The 20,775-nt window shown below is 42.7% G+C and overlaps 1 long non-coding RNA gene and 1 pseudogene across 12 annotated transcripts in view; both read left to right on the forward strand.

The window, feature by feature from the left end:
• Positions 1 to 20,775, forward strand: part of LOC112579143 — a 167,432-nt gene that overhangs the window by 16,192 nt on the left and 130,465 nt on the right. For 5 of the 12 annotated variants that reach the window (XR_006544877.2, XR_006544879.2, XR_006544881.2 and 2 more), the window contains exon 1: positions 3,812 to 3,958. The exons of 2 other annotated variants lie outside the window; for them this stretch is intronic. This is a non-coding gene — a long non-coding RNA (uncharacterized LOC112579143). Of the gene's footprint in view, positions 1 to 527; positions 1,237 to 2,064; positions 3,282 to 3,811; positions 3,959 to 9,032; positions 9,200 to 12,515; positions 12,638 to 20,775 lie in introns of those variants that run through there. 5 more of the 12 variants (XR_006544887.2, XR_006544880.2, XR_006544884.2 and 2 more) reach the window with 5 other exon arrangements.
• Positions 3,991 to 6,160, forward strand: LOC112579142 (annotated as a pseudogene).

Genomic DNA, 20,775 nt, shown 5'->3' on the forward strand with positions numbered 1-20,775 from the left:
CAAAATTTTAGTCCAATTTTTTTTTTTAAAAATCTTTAAATTGAGACCTATACACACAATGAACTTCAGAGACTGCTATTACAACAAATCTTTTCAAATATTTTGTTAAAAAAGACTATTTAAAGACAAAGTAAGTGAATGTTATCAGAAGCAAGCCCCACTCGGCTGTTTGATTTTAATAACACAAACTTCCTTGGCATAACATTAGGTTCATGCAGAAAAAGCCATGCTTTCAGTTCTGAGAACAAAGACTGGAATATAGTTGTGTTCTGTTTTATTTTAAATAGGACTGGATAGATGGGTCGTTTGTATAGAGAAAGAACTATCTAGAACGTGTCCTAAACCAGGTAAAAATGTGCAGGGGTCAGCACTGAGTATTTCTTAAAGTAAGACAAATAGAAATTTTTTTCATACCACAGTTCTATAGATTTTTACACTTTCCTCCAATCTTGACATGCAGTTAAACACACTGAAAATTGCTGTCCAAGAGCATTAAAAAAGGTAACTGTAATTACTTCTGAAATTGAGACAAATTTATTTTTAAAAAATGTTATCAGTTTTTCATCCTGTAGGTCATTTACCTCCTAAGATTAAGACAATTGGGAAGATGACTTAATACTCTATCTAGAAATCTGTCATGTTTTCAGAGTTCAACAGCATCTGATAATGTTAACTATGGTCCAACAATTCAGAGACAAAATCCCAGTTGATTAATTAAGAGGAAATTGGATCACATGAAGAGAAAACTATGACAAAGATTTCGATCTGAGTCTGAAACTTCTGGCATTCTTTCTTGGAATGTAGACACACTGCAGGCGGTTTGGTTCCTGTTAGATTCCCTTTACCCACTTGGAATGCCTTGGGAAAGGAATGGGGTTCCTCAGAGACATCCATGCACTCAACCCAGGATCAGGCTGATTTATAACTCTCAAAGGAACTTTTCTGCTTCCCTGTCCACACCTGTTCCTTATTCACTTCTTACAGGGGGAGAATGAAAACAGCAAAATGTTAATAGTCTTTCACATATTAACGGACATTGCAGCTGGCTGCCTGGGGCTTACAGCTGTCAGCAGATAGTCTTGGCAAAAACCAGGGAACTCCTAAAAAAATCTAGTCATTTCTTCTGAGATTTTACTTCCACGCCAACTGTGGTCCTTCATTTATGCTTCTTCCGAAGAGAGTGTACAATCCCTTTCCTCCTCGTGTCAGCTTTGGGCGTTCCTTCCCTACAGAAAGGTCTGTATGCTGCCTACTATGTCTTTTATAAGAAATGTTTTATCTTCTTTCTCAACCTAGATCTAGATTCTTGAGTTCAACATTCTTCTGCTTTAAAAGAAGGTATAAAAGAAATGAATATAAAAAAAGACAAAGATATCGTGAACTAAGTAGTTTACATTGTGAGTTTCCTGTGAGACACGAGATTAGAAACTAGGTGATGATGTAGACCTGATTAACGAAGTATTTACCACCTAAGAAATTTGTGGTGTGAATGTGTTTTATAAAAAATATTAATTATTATTTGATCATATGGGCAATACTAGGGAAAGGAGGGAGTTAATATTTATACACTTCTCTTCATGATATGCTTAGAAATCAGGTTAAGTCAGCTATCATCACCAGCGATATAATCTTACTAAAGAAACTTTAGAAAGCCGCATTTGCTCAAAGCTCATATGAAATAATAATTTCATTGATCCTTTCTATGTAAATAAGTCCTTTTCTTGTTTAGTTACAGAAAAGTGGGAATGAAAAGACTTTAATGGACATCAAAAAAGGGCTTTTGACTTCAACTGACTTTACTTAACTCAGTGCTCATGGAAAGAATACATGGGTGAGGCCTGATGGTGGTTGTGTGAGGAAGGGTGTGAAACTGATTAAAGCAGAACTACCTTCAAGGTTTTCCCATCTAGCCAGGAGAGAGTTGTGCATATAGCTGCCTTTAACAGTTTGGGGAAAGCTGCATTAGAAATGGGGCTTCCCAGATGGGCTCAGTGGTAAAGAATCCACCTGCCAGTGCAAGAGATGTAGGTTCAATCCGTGAGTCAGAAGATCCCCTACCTGAGGAATTGGCAACGCACTCCAGTATTCTCGTCTGAAGAATCCCATGGACAGAGGAGCCTCGTGGGCTATATATAGTTCATGGGGTCACAAAGAGTTGGACACAACTGAGCAACTAAACATTAGGAATAGAAAGCTTTATTGAGCACAGGTGAATAATTTTATTGGGAAGACTTCACAGAAATGGTGGTCCTTTATCTGAGCCCTTCAAAATAAAACTTTACGGGGGGAGAAGGGGCACACCAACCTGAAGAAATGCCGTGAACAAAGTTACGAAGTTATGGTGTGCTTAGAGACCTTCTCACGGCCCAGCATAGAGACCATAACCCCAGACGCCTGGAGGATCACACAGGCCATTTAACACACGAGGTTAGCTGGGTTGGAGCACAACTGTGGGTGTGAGGACTTGGGAAACTGGTGAGGTAATGTCTCAAGAGAAGTAAGAAGTCTGGGTTTTTACATGAACTCTCCCAGTTCCTTACACGGTGAAGAATTCCTTACACCGTGATGGTTAATACACACACACAATAGTACAAGGTGAACCTATACAGTTCTTGGACCAGATTCTGTGGGCCCCCAGTTTCTGAACTTTAGAGAAGACCGTGTTTATGGGGTAAGGACAAGAGGCCAGGGCACTTTGAGAAATAAGTTGGAGCTATACTTTGAAGAACACCTTGCTAAGGAATCAGTATTTTATCAAATGAGACTCATTGCATCATTAAAAAAAAGTAAACCTCAATGTGATATCAAATTTGCATTACCAAATGGTCAAATCAAAAACCAGTGAAGTGGGCTGTAGATTTGAAAAAGACAAGTCTAGGATAGGGAGATAACCTAAGATAACCTTATCCTCAGGATATAATCCCTGCTTAACAGGGGTTATGAAAATAATCTTGGAGGGAACCATAAAGAATAGTTCTGAGAGAAGGATCTGAAAGAAGAGAAGATGATTTGGGAGCCAGTGAGGGTCAGAGCAGACTCACTAGTTGCCATGGATGATGGGTGTTGGGGAATGATCTAGAGGTTTCAGTTTGAGTGACAGGTGTGAGGAGGTGACATTATCTGGGAAGGGGCTGGAGAAGAGGAGGATTTGTGGTGAGAAGGAGTTTCCCTCTGGAGTTGCAGAAGCGCTGGGGCGTTTACATGAAGATGTGGAGCAGTGAGGGGAGCCGAGGACATGAAGCCGGTGGTCGGGCAAAACCAGGTGAAAACCCAGACTGCAGGTTAGCATGTTGTCTAATTTTTCCAAGATTCAGTTTCTTCATGAGTATCAGAGAATCTTCCTCACAGAGTCAGCGTGAGAATTAAGGGTAACACACATGAAGCACTGAACACCATGCCTGAACACCATGGCACGTGGAAGCTGGATAAGCAGCTATTGTTCTTATCATCTTAAGGTCGAGCCATGGAGTTAGAGAATGAAAACTCCTTAGATAATTCTGTGTGACCTAGGACAGGACTGATACCAAACCCCTGGTCGGGGTGCATCTTCAGGTGGGAGGGTCAAGTGGGGTGACTGGTAGGAACTGGAGGCTGCGAAGGGAGTGCTTATTTATAATGTTTTATTTTAAGGTAATTTATAGTGAGGCCTTTAAGACAGTGTCTGAAAGGTTTCCCTCAGCCTGGTCGGGGGTCAGATGAGGTCTCAGTTACTTGGTAGTAATTACCAAAGAGTTGCGCACAGGTGCCTTCCTGGAAACTCCTGGAATATGGAGCTCAATGGTTTCTAATCACTGAGGATCACATTAGGGTCTTAAGCACATTAGGATGACCTGTGAAGCTTTGAAAACTAGAGCGAAGCCAGAATGGCTACACCCAGGAGCACAAAGGGCGAAGGGAACCCTCGTGATGGCTTTGAAGACCAGAGGAGGCAGCGACTGCTGAGAGGAGAGCTAGTAAGGTACTGGCATTCTGGGAAAAGGGTTGCAATAAATGGGAAACCATGAAGCAGATGATACTGTCAAGGAGAACTTAACTGATATCATAACCAGAAAAATTAACCGACTTCCAGAAGCAGAAAGGAATCTGCTTGAAATGGAACAGCCTATATTGGACTTAATACTGCTCTCTGTGGCCCAATAGCAGCTGGTCTTTTTCGGTGTATCTTACATGTCGCACAGGCTCCTGTAGCTGCTGCCTCACCACTGGCAATGATCCCACTTTTGATGGCATGTGTATTGTACAAGTTTTGTAAGTTTACCTTTGAATACAGGTGATTTGTATTGTGAAACTTGTGCCATAACATGAGGTGGATGGGGGGGGTCTTGTTTTTGGTGGCCTGTACCCTGTTTTCTTGGCTAACCATGTGAATGGTGGCCTAGCAGCCAGGTGTAATTCAGCCTGGGCTACCTGAGAAAGGAAACATCTTAAATGATTGGATGAGGATTTCTAAGCCTTTCTAAGAAAGATGTTATTTCCCATTTGGCTCCAGCCTGGGTTTGCAGCATCCTTTGGGTCGAGACAATATATACTACTGATAAAGGCTCTTTGGTTACCTGAACCTGTCCTAGAAATTCAGTGATTGTTGAGAAAATCTGTACACAAAGATAAAATTGTGGGGGTGGGGGGAAACTAGTACCGAGCTGTCTCTGGAGACAGGCCTTGCTTGGGTAGGGAACCTAACCCACCACGAGGGCTGACAACCCTGCTTCTAGCTTCTAGAGGCTGTGGGGGCCAGTAGATACTCCACATGCAGGTCTCAAGGGTGTGGTGACCAGTAGCCCAGGTATGGGTCCAGACAGATGGATCTCCATTTAGGATCTGTGTACCAGGAAAGTTGACTTCTCTGAGACTCAAATGCCTTGTCTGAAAGTGGCAAAAACATGACTTTCCCCAGCACTTTTTCTGTGTTCAAATGAGATTGTTTGTGAAGCAATTAACACAGTGCCCAACACACTGCATAAGAACATCATGTGGAAGTGGTTCACAATGTTCTTTACACTCTTACTGAGGCTAATGATGCCACCTTCTAAATAAATGACCTTGATTCACAGTCAACACATCAAACCTCAGTATGTACTTATAATACTGCATAAACTTTTACATCATAAACAATACATACATTGCCAGAGACCAAAGAAAACTTTAGAGAACACATGTCACAAAAACCATGATCAAACTATAGCCACATTGGTTTAGTTTAGGAAACAAACACATAAATGCTTATGATATTAAGTCTAAATGGTGGTGTCTTAGAAACTGGCCTTGTAATTATGACTAAATTTACTTCTCTTTTAATAATAGTTGTTCAGTCTTCACTATGTTATTAACACTAACTTGGTTCAATTCATGCTTAATCTATTAACTCCAAACTGCACAATTCAGAAGTGTATCTCATTAAATTGAATGACACCCTGAACTGACAATACCCATTAAAGTATAATCTTTCTAATTGCTCTGATCTTTCAGTAGTATAGAGTCAACCTACAGTTCAGTGAAAGGAAAGTGAAATCAACAGCTGGTTTGGTCTGACCATCACCCACTTAATTAGTGTGATATCTCCTTAATATATTTCACTCCTCATTTTGCTCTATGCAAAACCATCCGTACACATCTCCCTTGTTTATCTTAAAACTCAATTCATGTCTCATTCAGCTGATAAAACACTCTAACCGCTTCCCAATACCATCCAGGAAAAGTTAAAAGGCCTTAGCCTCATAGTCAAAGCTTGCTATCATTTGCCTTCACTTTTTACTCCTTTCCTTTATAGTTTGGGTGAATCTGGAATTGCAACTGCAAAAGCCTTTTTCTTCCTGTTTTGGAAGATATATGATTGAACAAGAGTGCATATAGAGGAGAAGTTTTGTCTGTGCTGAGACAGTTCATTTAATTTTTGCTGTTTCTACCTATATAAATCTTCTTTGTCCTGGACTTGGTGTGAGAATTAGTAATATATACCGAAGTCTTTCATAAACTGCAAAGGGTGATAGGAGACGAATCACTATGCTCAGTTTTTTCTTTCTTTCTTCATCACTGCATGCATGCAAGCGTGCTGTATTGCTTCAGTGTGTCCGACTCTGTGTGACCCAATGGACGGTAGCCCACCAGGCTCCTCTGTCCATGGTAGGAGGAGACAGGCAAGAATACTGGAGTGGATTGCCGTGGCTTCCTCCAGGATATCTTCCTGACCCAGGGATTGAACCCGTGTCTCTTACATCTAACCTGCATTGGCACGTGGGCTCTCTACCACTAGCACCATCTGGGAAGGCTTTCTTCACCACTGGATAAGATAGTACTATGCCCGTCTCTGGGTGTATTACAGCTCTGCACCGGCTGTTGTTTTTAAAGCTCCACAGGTGATCCTCATGTGATTTAAGATCTTAATGTGATCCTTAGGGATAGGGGTTGTGAGCCACTGAGCTCTGAGTGCCACTGGTGCCACCTGTCTTTACCTTACTACGTTATGTCTCGTGCACTCATGTAGTCACTAAGCACCACGTGTGTGCTATGGAGGGGATGGGTGTCAAGAGATGAATCTGACTGGTGTCTGCCCTAATGAACCTCACAGTAGGACATGGAGAAAGTGAGCAATCGGCTGTTATCATTATATACGGGTTATGATAGCAGTGTATCTGAGGTCAGAGTAGTATCTTTGGGATTAGGGAAGGCCTTAAAAATAAGGTACTGCTTGAGCTGAGCATGATGGGTTATTTTCCAGTGGAAGGAGCTGGGCAAAAGTAAACCCCAGAGAGAAGCTTAAAGATTCAAGGTATGGAGGAGGAAATAGCATGTCTTACTAAAGTGAGACCTGAGTTTCCCTACAAACTACAGGCTGATGGGGTCGCCTTTCTTTTAAGAACCAAAGAAAAGGATATACATCCCCTTCCACTCAATGTAAACAGAAAGAGTCTGGTAGTCTATCTTAGACATCTTCTCAAATAAGAGTGTGCATGGATGTATCCAGAATGTGACCACGTCTCACCATCTTTACTGACATTACCCTCCCCACCTTCACTCACCTAGTAGCTTTCAAGCCACCACCGGCTCTTCTGTGAATCATTGCACTGTCTTCTTAACTGGTCTTCCTGCTTTCACTCTTAGCCAGTCCATTCCCAACATTAGTCAGATCCTTTAAAAACCTAAGTCAGATTATATCACTTTGCTGAAAATTTTTCTATGATTTTTTGCTTCAAAGCAAAGGTCAAAATCCTCGCAATGGTCTGCAGGGTCTTACCACGCAGACTGCTTCCCCTCTGACTCTCCTCCACCCATTCTTCACCCTGCCTTGGCCACTCTGCTCTCCAAACTGTCACCTGCCCCCAGACATGGGCACTTGCTCCCTTTGTCTTTTTTAAAAATATTTACTTATATTTAAAATTTGGCTGTACTGCATCTCAGTTGTCTTAGTTGTGACACGTGGGATCATTGGTTGCAGCATGCGAACTCAGCTGCAGCATGTGGGATCCAGTTCCCTGACTAGTGATTGAACCTGGGCCCCCTGCGTTGGGAGCACAGCGTCTTAGCTGCTGGACCACCAGGGAAGTCCCTAGTTCCTTTGGTCTTCACCTCCTTATTCCCCACCCTTGGTTTCATTGCCTCTGTATATTCAAGCAGCGTAATAAAGTCTCTCTAAACAAAAGGGGTTCTCCTCTTAAGAGCACTGCTACCTCCTCTGCAGTGGAAACTGAGAAGGAAGTACAGTGACGTTTGTAGCTGGAGAGATAAGTAGGATCAGATTGTGGAGGAACTTGAAAGCCCTGATAAGAAATGTAGATTTTATCCAAACGTTGTAAAGCTTTAACCTGAGGAATGGCATGATCAGAATTGCATTTTAATACATTCACTTTGTCAGTGGTATGAAGAACAGGGGCTTCCCTGGTAGCTCACCTGGCAAAGAATCCACCTGCAATGCAGGGGACCTCTGTTCGATTCCTGGGCGGGGAAGATGCTGGAGAAGGGATAGGCTACCCACTCCAGTGTTTTTGGGCTTTCCTGGTGCTCAGTCGGTAAAGAATGGACCTGCAATGTGGGAGACCTGGGTCTGATCCCTGGGTTGGGAAGATCCCCTGAAGAAGGGATAGGCTACCTACTCCAGTATTCTTGGGCTTCCCTTATGGCTCAGCTGGTAAAGAATCCACCTGCAATGCAGGAGACCTGGGTTCGATCCCTGGGTTGGGCAGATCCCCTGAAGAAGGGAAAGGCTACCCACTCCAGTATTCTGGCCTGGAGAATCCCCATGGACAGAGGAGCGGGGAGGGCACAGTCCATGGGGTCACAAAGAGTCAGAAGCAACTAAGCACAGCACACATGGAGAGTAGATTCAAGGATGGTGTGTGGGCAAGAGAAGAGGCTGAGATCATTTTTATTCTTTTATCCTGAGGAAACCCCAGCCAAGAGCAGACTATTTGGGGGTCTCTATAGGCTCTCTGGAGAAGCAAATGGCAACCCACTCCAGTATCCTTGCCTGGAAATCCCATGGAAGGAGGAGCCTGGAGGGCTGCAGTCCATGGGATTGCAAAGAGTTGGGCACGACCGAGTGACTAACACATATAGGCTCTCTGGTCTCTGCCCCATTCCCTTTAGGCTTTTCTAATGCAGAAGTTCCAGTCAATTAGCTTCATTAACTAGTTGGAAGTAAGGCTGCTGCTAAGTCACTTCAGCCGTGTCCGACTCTGTGCGACCCCATAGACAGCAGCCCACCAGGCTCCCCTGTCCCTGGGATTCTCCAGGCAAGAACACTGGAGTGGGTTGCCATTTCCTTCTTCAGTGCATGAAAGTGAAAAGTGAAAGTGAAGTCGCTCAGTCGTGTCTGACCCTCAGTGACCCCATGGACTGCAGCCTTCCAGGCTCCTCTGTCCATCGGATTTTCCAGGCAAGAGTACTGGAGTGAGGTGCCATAAGGCAGACCCAGATTATTTCTACCACTCCCGCAGGGAGAGTGAAGGGGCAGCCCCCCGCCACCAAGTCTGGTTACTATGGTGACAGCCTAGGGTAACCTAAATGCCCCTCCCACTCTCCTCCCAAACCTAGAAAATTAATTGCAGGTGCTGACTAAGCCGAATTCTAGCCAATGGATGGCTGTTCCTGCTTTCCCCCACCCTCACCTCCACCTACCCAGGAACCTGATTCCTGAATCTGGACGGGGGATTTCTGGTTCCAGGCTAACTGCATGGGTGCTGGGCAGAGGAATGCAGAAGTCTAGGTAAGAGTTGATGAAAACCTACTTTTAGATGGTAGTGCTAAGATAGGAAAGGAGGGCATAAGTAACTACAGGTGAAAGTAAGAGGTGAAATTGATAGAGCTGATCACAATGAGATGTTAGATGTGAAGGAAATTAAGGCATTTGGGATGGGCATAGCCTTTTTGGCTTGGATTTGTAGGTAGGTGGTTTGATCCCCAAAGAATAAAAATACTAAGGGAATACTAAGCTTGGGGATTGGGCAGATACTAAGTTTTGGACATGTTAACTTGGAGATACCTTGGAGGACATTCAGGGTAAATTATCTAGTAGACAGAGACTGGAGCTCAGGAGAAAGGTCTGGGCTCTTTTATATTCAGATTAGGGGATCATTTTAGGTCAAGGAGACTAAGGTCGTGCCAAGTCACAGAGCCAACACAAGTTAACAACGGGATCAGAGTCAAGCACTCTGACTCCAGAATCAGGGCTTTGAATGGCTGTGCTCTGACACAGACTCCTTTCCTTCTCCTTGCTGTCTACCCCCACCTTCAAGGACGGGACTTCCAAAGCTTGTGACATCACTCTCTAAAGAAGCTTCTTAAGAAGATCTAAATATAGAGTTTCTTAGCCCTGACTTTCTATCTGATCCTGTAAAGCTTTCCTTTCATTCATGCCAAGTGTCATTATGTGACCCGATAGAGGTGCTAACTAACTCGATCCTGGTAATAATTTTGTAATGCATGTGTATCCCATCAACACATTGTGTACCTTTAAACTTATACTTCCCTGTATGTCAATTGTATCTCAGGAAAGCTGGGGATAAGGTATCTTGAAATAGTCCTTACTCCTTATTTTAATAACTTTTCTGTTCACTTCTCAATCCATTCAACTCACAATTCTGATTTCTTCCCACAAACTCAGTTTAGTCAAGGCACAGATGCCTTCCTCATTGTGAAACCCAGGGGATATTAAATTTTTTTTTTTTAATTTTTGGTTGCACTGGGTCTTCATTGCTGCCTGAGGGCTTTCTCTAGTTGAGGTGAGCGGTGGCGCGCCTTCTCACTGCAGTGGCTTCTCTTGCTGTGAAGCTCAGGCTCTAGGCAGGCTGGCTTCGGTAGCTGCAGCTCATGAGCTTTGGAGTGAGGGCAGTAGTTTGAGCGGTACGTGGGCTTAGTTTCTCCATGGTATGTGGAATCTTCTGGACTGGGGATCAAACCTGTGTCCCCTCCACTGGCAGGTGGATTCTTACCCATTGTACCACCAGGGAAGTCCTCAAAGGACATTTTTTGTGCTCACCTATTTAACCTTTATATAGCATCCTCTCCTGTGAGTGTGTGTATGCGTGTATGTGTGAATATGTGTATGTGTTGAAGGTAAGAGAGTCATGACAGAAAGTTTGGAAAACCAAGAAAGAATAACCAGTCCTAATTATATCACACTCAAATACCTCATTCATAGGCCAGCATGAATGTAACATAGAGAATTAAAATATACTCCAAATCCTGAAAATTTGGCTGTGCTAAAAGTATTCCTTTCAGTTCAAGGCTGTCATTTTGAGAAAAAAAGCTGAAATCGCCCATTTTACGTGGCTTTCTACACCACATGTTTACCCTCTTGTCCTAGAAATCATCTAAAAGCAACAGGTAAAATTTTTTTAAAAAGCCTCTCAGACTCTATCTTCTGTGAAGTAGGACACAGATAATCTGCAGACAACTCACTGGAAAAGACCTTGATGCTGGGAAAGATTGAGGGCAGAAGGAGAAGAGGGCGTCAGAGGATGAGATGGCCGGACAGCATCACTGATGCAATGAGCATGAACTTGGGCAAACTCCAGGAGATGGTGAGGGACAGGGAGGCCTGGCGTGCTGCAGTCCATGGGGTCACAAAGAGTTAGACACAGCTGGATGACTGAAGAACAGCAACAATCTGCAGACCCTGACGTTTGTGAAATGACTGCTAAAACTAACTGAGATTGGTTAGAATCGATCTCGCATAAAGTCCAGAGGTATACTGAGATGGCCTGGCAATGGTGGGTTGCAGAAGGAATTTGCAAAAACACATTTTTTTTTTGGAGGGAAGAGCTTTGTCGTGTAGTAAAAAAGCTGCATGGCTGTTTGCTGTAGTAAGTGTAGAAATCTGGTGTCAGGGCTGGCAAGCAAAATGCTTCTAAACTTTGACTTTGAAAAGCAGGTAATTGAAACAGGAAGAAGTGGTTAAGGTACACAAAGAATGCAATGGAGGCATCATATTTGCAGGAAGCAGTCAGATTCTGTAGAAGCAACAGAAGTTTCTCTGGATCGAAACACCTGCAAGCTACTCTGATCCATCCTCTGTCCTCACAGGAACTTTCTTAAATGCCTAGTGCAGAAAAGTTCAACCCACTTAAAAGATGTAAGATGGCACAATAGCAACCCAGAGACACTTTAAGAAAAATCTGTGAAAAAGAAGAATAAAGTTACCAACAAAGAACACTCGCCAGAAAAAAGCTGCCACAGAGCAGGTGAAAAATGTGAACCTTCAGCCAAAAATTTAAAGACAAAGAACCATCACCTCTATGAATAAGAAGGGAGCAGCAGATATAATAATTCCAGGGCGAGATGGCAAGACACCTGTCAAAGACAAAAAAAAAAAAAAAAATTACAGAAAAAATATTAGAGGTAGAAAAATGGGAACAGAACAGATACATCTGGTGGTATTCTCAAAGAATATGAATGTATAGTTGGAAAACATGAGAAGAGCCCGCATGGTAGTCACTCGACAAATGTTTGGTCAGTGAATGAATGGGTGATGGGGGAAGGAGATGTTACTGCATTCCTTTGTATATCTTTAATAAAGAATTTATTTTTTAAATAAAAATGAAACAAAAGAGTGAATGATAGAAGGGCCTCTGATTTATTCTTTTTTTTTTTTTTCCAATTTAAAATGTATAGGAATCTATCTCCATCTCCCTGACAGTGTTTTGATTAGATGAGGACTGAAAACAGGTAGTTGCTCTGAATATCCTGGGGCCTCCTCTCAGCCACATGAGCTCAGCGTGTCTGACTCTTTGTGACCTCATATACTGTAGCCCACTAGGCTCCTCTGTCCATTGGATTTTCCAGGCAAGAATACTGGAGTGGGTTGCCATTTCTTCCCCCAGGGATCTTCCCAACCCAGGGTTGGAACCTGTGTCCCTTGCATATCCTGTCCTGGCAGACAGATTCTTTACCACTCAGCCATCTTGGAAGAGCCTCCTCTGTATCTCCCAAAATGAGGACAGGGTTCCTGATCCTTTTTCTCAATCTCAAAAAAGAGCCACCTGGGTGATTTCAATCTGATCTGCCCTTTGGAAGGGGCTGACTTGCCACAGTCTCCTCTGTCTGCCCTCAGATGATGCCCGTCTTGGAGACACTGCTAGCTCCCACTTGCCACACTTTCAGCTGCTTCCATGGGCCAACTCAACAAATATTCACTGAGCTACAGGTGAGAATCATGAATGTAAGAGATACAAAGGGAGGCAAGGTGGTGTCTCTGATAATCTAGTCATGATAATTATAGGGGCCTCCAGAAGTGTTAACCTAAGGACTTTTGTCTAATTCTGTATTATTTTGCTAGAGCTGCTGTCATAAATTGCCACAAATCTGGTGATTTAAAACAGAAACTCACTGTCTCACCATTTTGGTGTCCAGAGTCAAAAATTAAGATGTTGGCCTGGCTGTGCTTCCTCTGAAGGTTGCAGGAGAGGACCCTTCCTCGCCTCTTCTGCCTCCTGGCTGCTCCGAGCTCCCCAGGCTTGTGGCATTGCCCCTCTGGTCTCTGCCTCTGTCTTTTCACGGTCCTCTTTGTGTCCATGTCTTTTCCTCTTCTCTCTGTGTCAGAGCACCTTCTGCCTTTCTCTTTTATAAGGAGACTTGTCGTTGGATTTATGTCCCACCCAGATGACCCAAGTGACACAGTGGTGAAGAATCCGTCTGCCAGTGCAGGAGACACCAGAGACATGGATTCGATCCCTGATCGGGAAGATTCCCCTGGAGTAAGAAATGGCAACCCACTCCAGTATTCTTGCCTGGAGAATCCCATGGACGGAGGAGCCTGGCGGGCTACAGTCCATGGGATCACAAGAGATTGGATGCAATTGAGCGTGTGTGTGCCTGTGCACGCACAGTACAGGATGATCCCAAGTTCCTCAAAATTCATTACATCTGCAAAGACCCCTTTTCTGAATAACATTATATTCCCAGATTCCAGGGGTTAGGATGCTTACATCTCTTCTGATGGCCACCATTCAATCCACCACAGTCTTCTTGCAGAGTCTTCCTTCAGCATCTTTTAGTCTCTCTGTTTATATTATATAGGCTGACTTTGGATCAGATGAAACCCCGGTTACCAGCTACCTGTATGACCTTTGGTCATGTTACTAACTTGCTTCTACTGGAATTCTCTATCCAAACAGGAAGTGTAAATATGCTTTTGACAGGATTGTTATAAAGAGTAAATGGGGCGTGGATGGTAAAGCTATTAGCCTGGCTCAGTAAATACGGAAAGAGATGATTTCCCTGTGGTTAGCATCTGTGACAGGAAGGGCCGGGAGATCATCAGCTTTTCAATGTGTAGTTTTTCAAGGAGGCGTTGCTCTCTCCTTTATCGCTTTCTGAATTCTCCTAGTGCCCAGGGAAGCGCTGCAGACTTGCTCCAACATCAAGACATGGGCTTTGCTTGCAAAGTCTTGCAGCGAGCTGGCAACTCACTATTTTAAGTTTTAGGACACTGGCAGGAGGTCTGAGTTATGTTAATTTCAGAACACTCTGACAGGCTTATCTTCAGATTTCTTTCTTCTTTTTTGTTTAAATAGAGATCGGAGCCTACTCAAAGAGGCAAGGCAGCTGTGCAGGGAAGTATCTTGTTTAACATCTGTCTGTCATTTAACACCACTTGTAGCCCATAGGAGGAAGGAGAGGCTGCCAGAGAGCTAAATTTAAGTTGCAGGGGTCTAAGCAGCATTTGAAGAAGAGAGATAACAGCTTCCTGTCGGGGAGAGACTACCAAAAAAGAAACTTTAATTTAGCCTTTCTTATGCTTCTGGTGAGAATAATTTACCTCCTCCAAAGTCCAGGGAACATTATTTGTAGTTAGTTAAGATGTTTTAAATCCTTGTACGTCTTTTCTTCAAAATAAGTATCTTTTCTTTTAAAACACCAAGGAGTGTTCAACACCTGTGTGTCTGAAATCTATATTGCTTCTTGTGTTAGGTTTATTCACCTAAGATAATCTCTTGGTTACAACTCACAGTGGAAAAACATGCATGTTATCTTCATTTTACAGACAGGTAGGTGGAGCTCTGGAGGAAATGATTGTCCTCGTTATGGAGGAAATACGTGGCACTAGAATTGAAATCTGGCATCTTGATTCAAGTCCCGATACTCAAAACATCATAAACTGTTTGCTAGGTGGCTCAAGACAGGTTCAGGTAGAAGACTGTTGTTCAGTTCCTAAGATATCTCCAGCTCTTTGCAACCCCATGGACTACAGCACACCAGGCTTTCCTGTCCACTATCTCCCAGAGTCTGCTCCAACTCATGTCCATTGAGTTGGTGATGCCATCCAACCATATCATGCTCTATCACCCCCTTCACCCCCCTCCTTCAATTTTTCCCAACATCAGGGTCTTTCCCAATGAATCAGCTCTTCGCATCAGGTGGCCAAAGTATTGGAGTTTCAGCTTCAGCATCAGTACTTCCAATGCACATTCAGGACTGATTTCCTTTAAGATTGACTGATTGGATCTCCTTGCTGTCCAAGGGGCTCTCAAGAATCTTCTCCAGCACCACGGTTTGAAGATGGACTGTATTAAGCAGACATTTCCCAGCACACATCTCAGCACTTGCTGCTTTATTCTGCCTTTCCTAACCTACCAATCAGTAAATAGTCTAGACCCTTTCTGAAACTTTGTTTTGGGACTTGCAAAATGTTACTTAGATTACACACCATCTCTTGCAGGTATAAACAATGCAGAAGCAATAGCAGGTCTCTGAGCCTTTGAGTGGCAGCCTACCTCCTGTCATGACAATCAAATTAGAATGGGAGACAAATTATGCCCTTTCTTCTGACACAGTTTTTAAAACCACCATATGAAACTTCACATACAATGTAATTTCCAAGTACTTGCTTTCTGAGCATTCTTGTCATTCTCTGTCAATGCCTGTGTTACCTTCTTATTGGAATGACCTTGTATATTGTATTTAAAATACTATTCAGATATTTTTAATTATAATGGCCTTTCAGGAGACGTGTATCTGGCAGCCTCCTATTATATTGTTCTTTGTTCTGAAGCTCAATATGCATTCAGGGCTTTTTTTTTTTTTTTTTGTCCTACTTTACCAAAGACACAGTTGGTTCTTGGCAAATACCACAGATGGGGTCAGGCTGTAATTGAACTTTCATAAATCATCCTCCACCACGTGGAACCAAATTCCTGCAAACTTTTCTTCCCTCAGAGACATTTTCAAGCCAGTGAGGGATGAGATAAAGAAACAGATTTATCTCCCTTGGTACATGTTTTACTTTTCATTCCTTTATCAACTAAGCGTTTGGGTTTTGTGGCTAATACAAATAAGCTGTTTTCAAGTCAACTGCTGAGGAAATAGAATGAGCTGTGAAAATTGTATGTGTCCTCAGATATTCATGATAGTAAAGTAGAGGATATACAGGATATATATATATATATATCTCCACACACACATATATATATTTGTTTAATCAACTTACTATGCAAGTCTTGATGTTTACAAGTCATGTCTCAATTAGAAGACAGGTATCTGCATACATAGGGCTTCCTTGGTGGCTCAGTGGTAAAGAATCTGCCTGCCAATGCAGGAGATGCAGGATCTTCCTGGGTCAGGAAGATCCCCTGGAGAAGGAAATGGCAACCCACTCAAGTATTTTTGCCTGGGAAATCCGATGGACAGAGGAGCCTGGTGGGCTATGGTCCATGGGGGTCACAAAGAGTCAGACACGACTTAGCAACTAAACAACAACAAGTTTGCTGCTGCTGCTAAGTCACTTCAGTCATGTCCGACTCTGTGCGACCCCATAGACGGCAGCCCACCAGGCTCCCCCATCCCTGGGATTCTCCAGGCAAGAACACTGGAGTGGGTTGCCATTTCCTTCTCCAATGCATGAAAATGAAAAGTGAAAGTGAAGTCACTCAGTCATGTCCGACCCTTAGCGACCCCATGGACTGCAGCCTACCAGGCTCCTCCGTCCATGGGATTTTCAAGGCAAGAGTACTGGAGTGGGATGCCAACAAGTCTGCATGCATATAAATACTTATTTATGTTCTTATATTAGATGTTCCTGGATTTGTAATATACTCTAATCAACCCTAAGATGCCAACATCATTATTTTTTCTTATTGTGTTAAAAAATATGAGAAGAATATATTTTTTTACCCAATCAAGAATATTTGATTTATGGATGGTGAAAAAGAGGGAACATAAACTTCCCTTTAGAACAGAGGTCCCTGACCTCTAGAATCTAATGCATGATGATATGAGGTGGAACTGAGTTAATAATAAGAGAAATGAAGTGTATAATAAATGTAAGGCACTTGAAACATCTTCAAACATCCCCCAACCCCAACCCCAGTGGAAAGTTGTCTTCCATTAAACCTGTTCCTGGTGCCAAAAAGGTTGGGAATCACTCCTTTAGAACATTATTAGGTGCTGAAAATATCTAACATCAACACAATGCACTAATGATGACGACTATACTTATGCCTTCTTTTAATTTGAACCTAGCTAAAATAGTACGTATGCTTTTTTAATGAGCACGTTAGGAACCTCACAGGACAAATACTCTTTAAGACTATTTCAAAGACAGACAATGCTGGAGAGAAGTGAGGAGATTTTTGGTGACAGATCGTCCTCTGGAAAGTTTTCACAATCACTGTGTTTTCAACTATCTTACATACAAAAGCTAAGACATTGAGATTAATCACACAATTGCATAAGAAATACAGCAGAAATACAAAATCTGGACCATATCATGTGTTCTGCTATATCTTGTAATGAATAATTTGGAGCAGCCTAGGCTATAAACAGGAGAAGGCAATGGCACCCCACTCCAGAACTCTTGCCTGGAAAATCCCATGGATGGAGGAGCCTGGTCGGCTGCAGTCCATGGGGTCGCTAAGAGTCGGCCACGACTGAGCGACTTCACTTTGACTTTTCACTTTCATGCATTGGAGAAGGAAATGGCAACCCACTCCAGTGTTCTTGCCTGGAGAATCCCAGGGACGGGGGAGCATGGTGGGCTGCCGTCTCTGGGGTCGCACAGAGTCGGACACAACTGAAGCGATTTAGCAGCAGCAGCAGCAGCAGGCTATAAACAGAAATAATATGATGCAGGTGTACACAGACACAACTAATACAGTTGCTAAAGTGTTGAAATACTCATGTAAATAGCAGCTGTGCTCGGACCCAGGGACCTCTTGACAGTGGCCTCCCCCACCACACACACACAATCCAGCAGCCAAAGGGTTACGACTCTCAATACTCAGGTTTAATTCAGTACACGGGCTCTCTGACATTGTACAGGAGGCAGGGATCAAGACCATCCCCAAGGAAAAGAAATGCAAAAAGGCAAAATGGTTGTCTGAGGAGTCCTTACAAATAGCTCTGAAAAGAAGAGAAGGGAAGGGCAAAGGAGAAAAGGAAAGATATACCCATCTGAATGCAGAGTTCCAAAGAATAGTAAGAAGAAATAAGAAAGCCTTCTTCAGTGATCAATACAAAGGAATAAAGGAAAACAACAGAATGGGAAAGACTAGAGATCTCTTCAAGAAAATTAGAGATACCAAGGGAACATTTCATGCAAAGATGGGCTCGATAAAGGACAGAAATGGCATGGACCTAACAGAAGCAGAAGATATTAAGAAGAGGTGGCAAGAATACACAGAAGAACTATACAAAACAGATCTTCATGACCCAGATAACCACGATAGTGTGATCACTGACCTAGAGCCAGACATCCTGGAATGTGAAGTCAAGTGGGCCTTAGGAAGCATCACTATGAACAAAGCTAGTGGAGGTGATGGAATTCCAGTTGAACTATTTCAAATCCTGAAAGATGATGCTGTGAAAGTGCTACACTCAATCTGCCAGCAAATTTGGAAAACTCAGCAATGGCCACAGGACTGGAAAAGGTCAGTTTTCATTCCAATCCCAAAGAAAGGCAATGTCAAAGCATGCTCAAACTACTGCACAGTTGGACTCAACTCACATACTAGCAAAGTAATGCTCAAAATTCTAGAAGCCAGGCGTCAACAGTACATAAACCATGAACTTCTAGATATTAGAGCTGGTTTTAGAAAAGGCAGAGGAACCAGACATCAAATTACCAACATCTGTTGGATCATTGAAAAATAAAGAGAGTTCCAGAAAAACATTTATCTGTGCTTTATTGACTATGCCAAAGCCTTTTCCTGTGTGGATCACAACAAACTGTGGAAATTCTTAGAGAGATGGGAATACCAGACCATCTGACCTGCCTCCTGAGAAATCTGTATGGTAGGTCAGGAAGCAACAGTTAGAACTGAACATGGAATAACAGCCTGGTTCCAAGTCGGGAAAGGAATACATCAAGGCTGTATATTGTCACCCTGCTTATTTAACTTATATGCAGAGTACATCATGAGAAATGCTGGACTGGATGAAGCACAAGCTTGAGTCAAGTTTGCCAGGAGAAATGCAGATGACACCACCCTTATGGCAGAAAGTGAAGAAGAACTAAAGAGCCTCTTGATGAAAGTAAAAGAGCAGAGTGAAAAACTTGTCTTAAAACTCAACATTCAGAAAATAAAGATCATGACATCTGGTCCCATCACTTCATGACAATAGATGGGGAAACAATGGAAACAGTGAGAGACTTTATTTTGGGGGCTCCAAAATCACTGTAGATGGTTACTGTAGCCATGAAATTAAGACACTTGCTCCCTGGAAGAAAAACTATGACCAACCTAGACAGCATATTAAAAAGCAGAGACATTACTTTGCCAACAAAAGTCCATCTAGTCAAAGGTATGGTTTTTCTAGTGGTTATGTGTGGATATGAGAGTTGGACTATAAAGAAAGCTGAGCACTGAAGAATTGATGCTTTTTAACTGTGGTGTTGGCGAAGACTCTTGAGAGTCCCTTGGACTTCAAGGAGATCCAGCCAGTCCATCCTGAAGGAGATCAGTCCTGGGTGTTCATTGGAAGGACTGATGGTAAAGCTGAAACTCCAATACTTTGGCCACCTGTTGCAAAGAGCTGACTCATTTGAAAATATCCTGATGATTTGGAAAGATTGAAGGCAGGAAGGGAAGACAGAGGATGAGATGGTTGGATGGCATCACAGACTCAATGGACATGGGTTTGAGTAAACTCTGGGATTTGGTGATGGACAGGGGAGCCTGGCATGCTATAGCCCATGGGGTTGCAAAGAGTCAGACACGACTGAGTGACTGAACTGAACAGTCTGTCTGAGTGGTTCAAGAATTTGAATGTTACCCATGAATAAAGTTGTTTAATAAGTCATTTCAGTGCTAGTGGAGTTTCAGTGGTTGATATGATCTATAACCACCTTAAAAAGAATCCTGATATGTCTTCTCTATGTTGCAGTTTGTTTTGCTATATCTTCATCTCAAGCTCTAAAAATGTCAATTTACCTACCTCTGTTCTGTAAAATTCCAACTGGCAAAGCTATTCCAGGGAGTCTTATATTTGGAAATCTGAATGAATACCTTAATGGAGCTGCTACAATACTCTTGCTGAGACAGGAAAGGGAGATAGAAATGAAATGGGGTATATACATATGTTTTATAACAGTAATCTGAGGAAAGCAGAAATATTATCAGAAAAGACTTAGAAGATTTGGGTACATAGCTGCAAATTTTGTTGGTTATGATGAGCTGGCTTCAAACACATAGGAATAAAGGAGAGATTTTGATCTTCCCTGGAAGATAAACAATGGACTGGATAGTATGATCTCATTTTTCCCTCTTGGTATGTTCTCCCTGTACGCTTGGCTTTCAGAAACAATTCAGTTGCATCTTAGTCCAAGTGTCCAACTGAGTGGCTTGCCCTTTTCTATGCTACAGAGTGTCTCAGGGCAAATCGGGCTCTCAGCCTCCCACTTTCACATCTCATAGCAGCAGGCAGAACATGTTCTTATTCACTACTTTTCCAGCCACCGACTGTTTTGCTCAGCAGGCAGCTATGTTACGGCTGGAAAAGGTAACCATGCAACAGACCTAATATTTATTTAACTAACATCAACCCCTGGGGCTCACTTACAGAATGAGCCTCAATCATACATTTTCTGTACATGCTTAAGCATGTCAAGGACTTGTGATTAGAAACATTGATAGAGTGGGATTTATACTCACTCAGGCTCCTAAATGCCTTTGGGGCTCTCAGCTTATACTCAGGACACTCTTGAAATATGGAAAGGAAATAGCAGTGGGTGTTATAGTATAATTCAAAATATAAGCCAAGATCTATGTTAGAGATGAATCCCGTTGGGCCAATTAACATTTCTAAATGCATTTAAGGGAAAGTAGCCTTTTATTAAAGCATCTAGGG

Source organism: Bubalus bubalis, chromosome 15 (assembly GCF_019923935.1).
Source record: "Bubalus bubalis isolate 160015118507 breed Murrah chromosome 15, NDDB_SH_1, whole genome shotgun sequence".
Lineage (NCBI taxonomy): Eukaryota > Metazoa > Chordata > Mammalia > Artiodactyla > Bovidae > Bubalus > Bubalus bubalis.